Source organism: Octodon degus, unplaced genomic scaffold, assembly GCF_000260255.1.
Source record: "Octodon degus isolate 3935 unplaced genomic scaffold, OctDeg1.0 scaffold00331, whole genome shotgun sequence".
Lineage (NCBI taxonomy): Eukaryota > Metazoa > Chordata > Mammalia > Rodentia > Octodontidae > Octodon > Octodon degus.
The window spans coordinates 1,158,167-1,165,072 of NW_004524907.1; the positions used below are offsets into that span (position 1 = coordinate 1,158,167).

The 6,906-nt window shown below is 44.7% G+C and overlaps 4 non-coding genes across 4 annotated transcripts; all 4 read left to right on the plus strand.

Moving 5' to 3' along the window:
• The first annotated feature begins 1,532 nt into the window (after positions 1-1,532).
• Trnae-cuc lies at positions 1,533-1,604 on the plus strand. Its single transcript has one exon. It is a non-coding gene; the product is annotated as a tRNA-Glu (tRNA).
• Positions 1,605-5,119: 3,515 nt separating this feature from the next.
• Positions 5,120-5,191, plus strand: Trnag-ucc. The gene has a single exon. It is a non-coding gene; the product is annotated as a tRNA-Gly (tRNA).
• A 588-nt stretch (positions 5,192-5,779) lies between these two features.
• Positions 5,780-5,851, plus strand: Trnah-gug. The gene has a single exon. It is a non-coding gene; the product is annotated as a tRNA-His (tRNA).
• Positions 5,852-6,379: 528 nt separating this feature from the next.
• On the plus strand, positions 6,380-6,452 carry Trnak-cuu. Its single transcript has one exon. It is a non-coding gene; the product is annotated as a tRNA-Lys (tRNA).
• Positions 6,453-6,906: the final 454 nt, after the last annotated feature.

Genomic DNA, 6,906 nt, shown 5'->3' on the forward strand with positions numbered 1-6,906 from the left:
AAGAACCAGCAGGTGGCAGAATAATCCATTAAAAATGAAACAAGGAGACCGATTTCCTTTGTGACAGAAATATATTGTTACCTTGTGCCCCTCTCAGGAAGTTACTGGAAAGTTTAGTTCTTTTTTCCACCTGTAGATGTCAGGTGGAAGAGGGCTCTAACAGGATTCTTGAGTTTTTATGAAAATAAATGTTTAACATTTAATTATCCTTCTCTCTAATTTCTAGCACTTCATCCTGTAGGAAGGTGGAACTGGATGAATGGAAGATCAATTCTTATCACTTTATTATTAATACTTCTTTAACATTAATACTTTAAAAGCAAAACAAAACAATAGAACTCCAAACACCCTCATTGTGACCACCATTTTTTTTCCCTTTCAGGCCCTGTTGATATGCACATGTCATTGATGTTTCTATTTCAATTCATTATGGGGAGAATTTTCTTAATTAACGGTAGATGTAAGGGGGTGCTTTTAACATTTCCGTTGGAACTCACGCTCACACTTAATGGGTGAAGGGTATAGCGCAGTGGCTCAGCACTGCCTGGCAAGCTCACCATCCTGAGTTCAATTCCTGGTACAAAGGAAAGGAAAACAAAAAATTTTTCAGAGGTCATCTGATCAAGTAAAGGCCCAAGGGGAGCCTTTTGGTGGTTTCATTTTTGTTTTCTTCAACTTCTGATTTTTTAAAATATCAAACCCATAGGAAAATGGAAAATACGATATTGCAAACTTTATATTGTTGCCAACAGTTGCCACAATTTTCTCTTTTCTTCATGTAAAGTTATTACAAGACATTGATGGGAAAGTTTAAATTTTTCCTTCAGTCTGGCATGCATCCAAGTTTTCTTCTTTTGCCCTGTCTCCACTTGAAAAAAATGTCAGCGATCAGAGACCCTCAGTCTGAGTCTCTCACGAGTGCATTCAGCTCAGATCCTGCTGAGCACCAAACGTTCCAAGCGTGAGTGATTTTTACTTAACTGTAATATTCATCTTAGCCTACGGATGAGTCTAAATTCACATGACATAAAAAGTAACAAAAATAACGAACAGTAGATGCAGTAGTCCCAGGATCTCCTCGCGTTACTCATAAGACTTCCTTCCGGGAACAAAAACTTGTTGGATGTTTTTGCGAAGACCTCGCGGACGCAGCTTTCGGCTCTCCCAGTCTTGGGAACGCTGATCCTGCGCATGCGATCCTCCCCAGACTGGGAATTCTTTCCTGGTACCTTGTAGTGCAGGAAAACAGAACAAAACAAACTCAACAGGGACGCGAACCTAACGGAAAGTCTCTGAAGAATTAACCACAGGAATCAAAATAAAAACAGAAATCCGTTTTAAGAGTCACACAGCCTGTAATTCTAATGTTTGGGGGACTGAGGCAGGAGGATCGTTGTGAATTTGAGACCGGCTTCGGCGACAAAGTCTACGCCAAACCAGTCTGAGCCGCACAGCAAGACTGTGTCCAAAAGAAAAAAAAAAAAAACAAAAGAAAAGAGTCATATAATTCTGACGGGGATCCTCCTCCAACTTCCCTGGTGGTCTAGTGGTTAGGATTCGGCGCTCTCACCGCCGCGGCCCGGGTTCGATTCCCGGTCAGGGAACAAACGTTTTCCTACAGTTCAGTACAATCTTTTTAAAGCAAATATTTCGGTCAGTCAACTGCATTACGCACCGAAACTTCCAATACCGAAAATGTTAATTTTTTCTTTTCTTTTAATTTTTTTTTCTTTTTAAAAAGGAACATATCACAGTTTTAACACCTACAGATCGCCATTAATGCACTATGAAGCAAAATGGAATCATGCAAAACATTACATTGACAGCTATGTACTTTTTACATTTAATATATTTTTATCTTTATCCCAAAATAAATAGGAAAAACTATATTTTTAAACACTTCCTTGTAGGAATATTCTTCAGTAACATATTTTCTTTCCATAATTTTATTAAGAGACAAATAACAATGAGACAGTTTCAAACCAAATTGGTAGGACAGTTTCGATAATTAACACATTGCATACTCTCTTCCTAGTGGTTCTTTGCTGTACAAGATGCAGACAAGAAACATTTTCTTGCAATGTAGTTTTTGAAAAGGCTGTTTACAAGGTTTAGCATTCAATTTCACAAGGAGGCGTAACAATAAACTTAACTTTCACGCTGCCGTCTATTTTTCCTTAATCAAGGTGACCAGTGTCAGATTTCTTAGCTATGTCAGAGATATTTTATGCAAATGTTAAGCAAATGAACACATAAGAGTGCTGAACATATTCTTTCCTCTGGTACAAACGATATTCATCTATACACAATTTTCTGTACACTGCCTTTTCTGCTTAGCTATATAGCTTAGAAATAGTAGAGACTAGACTTAAACGGCACCCTCATCCTTTCGTATGGAGGATAGCATTCCACTGTATGGATAATCCATAATTAACTAGGTCTTACTGAAGGTCAATTCAGTTATTTCTAACTCTGCTATTTTAAACAATAATGCCGTAAATAATACTGTTCGTATATGATTTTGCTCATGTGTGTGGAAAATGCCCAGGACTCAAAATGCAAATGCAGTTTTTGGGTAGAATGGAAGCGTTCGCCCTTTTTAGGCACAATAGCAACGAACACTCCGACCCGCAATGTGCAGTGTCCAGCGTAGAAAGGATAATAATAACTAAGGTTTATTTTTATCGAAACGAATCCAACCAGTTCTATTTATGGATCTTCACCTAAAATTTCCCCTATTCTCTGTGTTTTACAAATAATATTCTGATGAGCATGTGTGGAAGAGATATTTTGGTTTGTGTCCCTGCGTACTTCGTTATTTCTAGAAAAGGAATTACTACCTCCACAGCACCTATCACATGGATCCAAGACAGGAGACCACTAAAAAGCTCCCAGAAACCTGTAAATGATTATCTTAGTTTGGGCAAAGAGATCATAAAGGATAAAGCAGATAGATCGGGGAAGCCACTGCAGCTGCCGTCGAGAGCAGAGCGGGTCGGCGGCCTCAGGATTTCAGCCTTGCTTCGGCATCTGCAGAGACGGCGAGAAGCTGAGCTGCGAGTTGCAGCCGAAAACGGAAGGTGCCGGCTGTGACTGAAGAATGGTTGGTGAAGTTTCTGCAAATTTTCATTCTCTGTCTCAGTTTTGGAAGCTGAAAAAGTGTCCTTTAGGAGCCACACGGGGGCAGACATCGCGATTCCAGACTCAGGTTTGAACACAAAGTGGGGAATTTCCTTCGTGTGTGTACGTGTGCGACAGAAGTGGGGCTTGCTTCGCAGGTTCTCTCCTGGCAGGGCCACACCGGGCCAGCACAGACGGCTGCTGTGACTGATGCCTATGAAGTCATCTCCCCAATTCACAATCACCTAAGAGTTCTTTGGGTTTCATCTGCGAAAGTAACAAGGAATTCCAGTGACTCCTGTTATCCTAGGAAAACTTTGGTAGTCAGTGTCATTACAATATAACTATGAACCTCCAGAATCCAGTTTAGGTGGTCTGGGTACAACCTCATGTACAGGTAGGACCGCAGTGACCGTACACGGAAATTCATATGCACATTCTCTGTTGGGTAAGTCTAAAGAGAAACATATTTAACTTACAAAAGCATCTTTCAGTGGATTTCCTGTGGACTTAGTGTCTTGGTTTTAAATTCTGAAGCACAAAATAGTTTTTTTTTAACTGATAGATGAACCCTGTACCAAATAAATAAATAAAGATTTAAAAAAATAAACTGATAGATGAGGCAATAAAAATAAAACAAGTTGGTCGTGGTGGTACACCTGTAATCGCAGCATTTGGGAGGCTGAGGCAGTGAGGTTGCTTTGAGTTTGATGCCAGCTTGAACCGTATAGCTAGAGCCTGCCTCAAAACAAAACAAAAAAATTACATAAAAACTATCAGGGACCTGGTCAAGCTCCCTGCTGCCTGCTTGCAAGAGGAGTAGGGCGAAAGGAGGAACTAAGAAACAGATACATGATAGGAAGGCCAGGAGGTCAGTACCTCAGAATGGGAGAAGACAATGACACCCCCAGCTAGCCACTTTTTATTGGTTGCACACAGTAACTGCAGGGAGTATTGGATGACTCAGCGGTGATCTGATGCTGAGAAGGGTTTTATGTTGATGAGGACCACTTCCGGTGACTCAGGGAGCTGCGGTGATCCTGTGTTGTTATGATCCTGCCGTGGAGCATCATGGGACTATCAAGGCTTCTGCTAAGGCCTTGGGGCCCTGGTTTGTGATTTGTGGTCCCCAACAACAACAACAAAACCCCACACACTGTATTAAAAGACAAAAGATAAACTGGTATAAATCAACAGGAAAACATAAATACCAATAGAAAAGCAAGTAAAACACATGACTTGATAAATCTTAAAACTAATACAAATAATTGACAACCTTATGAAGAAAGATCAGTCTCAATAGTAATAAAATAAATGTAAATTAAATTGAGATTAGAGTTTTGCTCTGCACTTTGGAAAGATGAAAAGAATAGATTATATCGACATTTATAAATTGCAATACTTATTGAACAGTAAAAAGTGATTGTCTCGCCATATAGCAATACGCACCCAAAGGTTTAAAATGTGTGCATTAGCCCTGGTGTGGTGGCGCATGCACTTGGGAGGCTGGGGCAGGAGGATCCTTGCAAATTCTAAAACCAGCCTGGCTACAAAGTGAGCTCAAGGCTAACCATAAGTGCGGGTGAGATCCTGTCTTAAAAAATCAGCAGCAGCAGCAGCAGCAACAACAACAACAGCAACAAAAACCGTCTTCTCAGCGTAACTTTAATTTTATGTAGTTGTCCCGAGGATTAGCACTTTAATGTCAAATGAACATCTATATATGTCAGAGATAATCCACGGAATTTACTTATCTCTTCGATTTCAGAAGCTTCCTTTCTATAGAATGACAGACCTAAAATTGACTTTCGTTGAATGTGTCAAACAAGACCTATATAGAAATTTTTCAATACAAGGAAGATTATGGGTTTTTCTTTTTCTTCTTTGACTTTATAACCTAAATTTATTTTTATATGAATCTCAAAGTAAATAGCTGGTTACAGGATCAGAATTTGATGCTGAATCTTCATAGGGAAATAAGAGAGCAAAACCTTTGCCTGCGTTGGTGGTATAGTGGTGAGCATAGCTGCCTTCCAAGCAGTTGACCCGGGTTCGATTCCCGGCCAACGCAATAGCTTTAGTTTTCCTTCCCAGGTTAAGTAGGCCCAAAACTATCCTTTTGGGGCTTGGGGTTCCACACGCGAGGGAGCGTGTCTGCTGCGTGCAACCAATGGATCACAGTACATGACGGTCAGTTCTCTTTGGGGGACTCTTTAGTGAACGGTCTAGAGGCTGGCTCGGCTCGTTTTCTAAATCTTCGGAGACGGCTCTCAGGAGTCTGAACGAGGCAGCAGCACAAACGCTCTCAGCTGCAGGGGGCCCGAGGGGGAGGAAACCCCCTGCGCTCCAGGGGTCGCCCCTCCGCGCCCCGCCGCCGCGCCTCTGCCTGCTGGATCCTCCGCTCTGCAAACAGGAACCGCGCGACCCGAGCGCGGGCCGGAGACGTGAACCGGAAAACCCTCCGGTGCAGCCTCTGAGCGTCGCTCGGCCAGGGGACTCCATTGTTCGGCGGGGGCAGCGGAGGGGGACCGGCGCGGCGCCCCCGGTGGGGATCCGCGGGGCTCCCGCCTGCACCAGCCGCTGTCCCCAAGCAGCAGACCGGCGGCCCCTTTCAAGAGACGCTAAGTGGAAGGCGCGCTCATCGCCGTGCGGGTGGCTCGCCGTGATCGTATAGTGGTTAGTACTCTGCGTTGTGGCCGCAGCAACCTCGGTTCGAATCCGAGTCACGGCACGTGCTTGGACCCCAGCGGGCAGGGCTTCCTTTTGTTTACACTTTTCAAAGTTAGGGTCCTCGCGGGAGCTTCTCTCGGCCTTCTCCCAACGCAAGGGGAGCGCTTCCGGCGCCCGCCGCTCTCGGCGCCTTGCGGAGGCTGGAGCGCCGCGCGCCGCCCCCGAGAGCGCACTGGAGGGCGTCCCGCTCGGCGCCGCCTCCGGCCTCGGCCGGACCGCCTTTCTCCATTCCGAGCAAGCCGCGCGGCTTTCCCGCCCTTACCCCCGTCCTCCTGGATTAGGCCGGATTTAGTACTCCCGCGCGCGCTCGCCGCTCCCTCGGCCCCGGGCCGGGAAACCCGCTGTCCGAGGAAAGCGAGGAGACCGCGGAGTCTGCGGTCCTGCGCAGTGCCAAGCCTCTCCCGGAGAGCCTCCGCTCACTCAGGGGTCAAAGCTGTCACCAAGTGGGGCGGCTGAAATCCTAGAATTCGCGATTTCTAATACCAGTTAGAGAGTGTGATAACGAATTACGGGAAGGTAGTTTGCAAGTGCCCGGCTAGCTCAGTCGGTAGAGCATGAGACTCTTAATCTCAGGGTCGTGGGTTCGAGCCCCACGTTGGGCGCAGACTTTTTTTCTTGACCTCATCGGCCGAGTGTATTATATTAAATCATTCAGAACAGAGAATAAAATCATATTCTAAATCCCCGCTGCGGTCATAATTGTTTAAACTCTGGGAAATGATTCTAGACACCTTCCCCTTAAAACTCAAAGTCGGAAACAAACCAGCGCCACACAGGGGAATCTGAGTTAAGGCCAACATCGGTGAAGACCAGGGGCCGGGCAGGACCTCTTGCTTCCCTGGGTAGGAGGTGGGGTGCGCTGTGCAGTCTGAACCCTCGATTTCTGGGCTCCCATGAGGTCTCTGATGCATGAAGACGCCTTAAAATGGACGCACTCGTTTTCTTCCCCTGGGTGGGAAAATCACTTATTAAGACATAAAATTAACTTAAGATTCCAAAATGAGGAACGCTCTTAAAACAGGATCATTTGTGTCGAAAGTATGATAGTATTTGTAA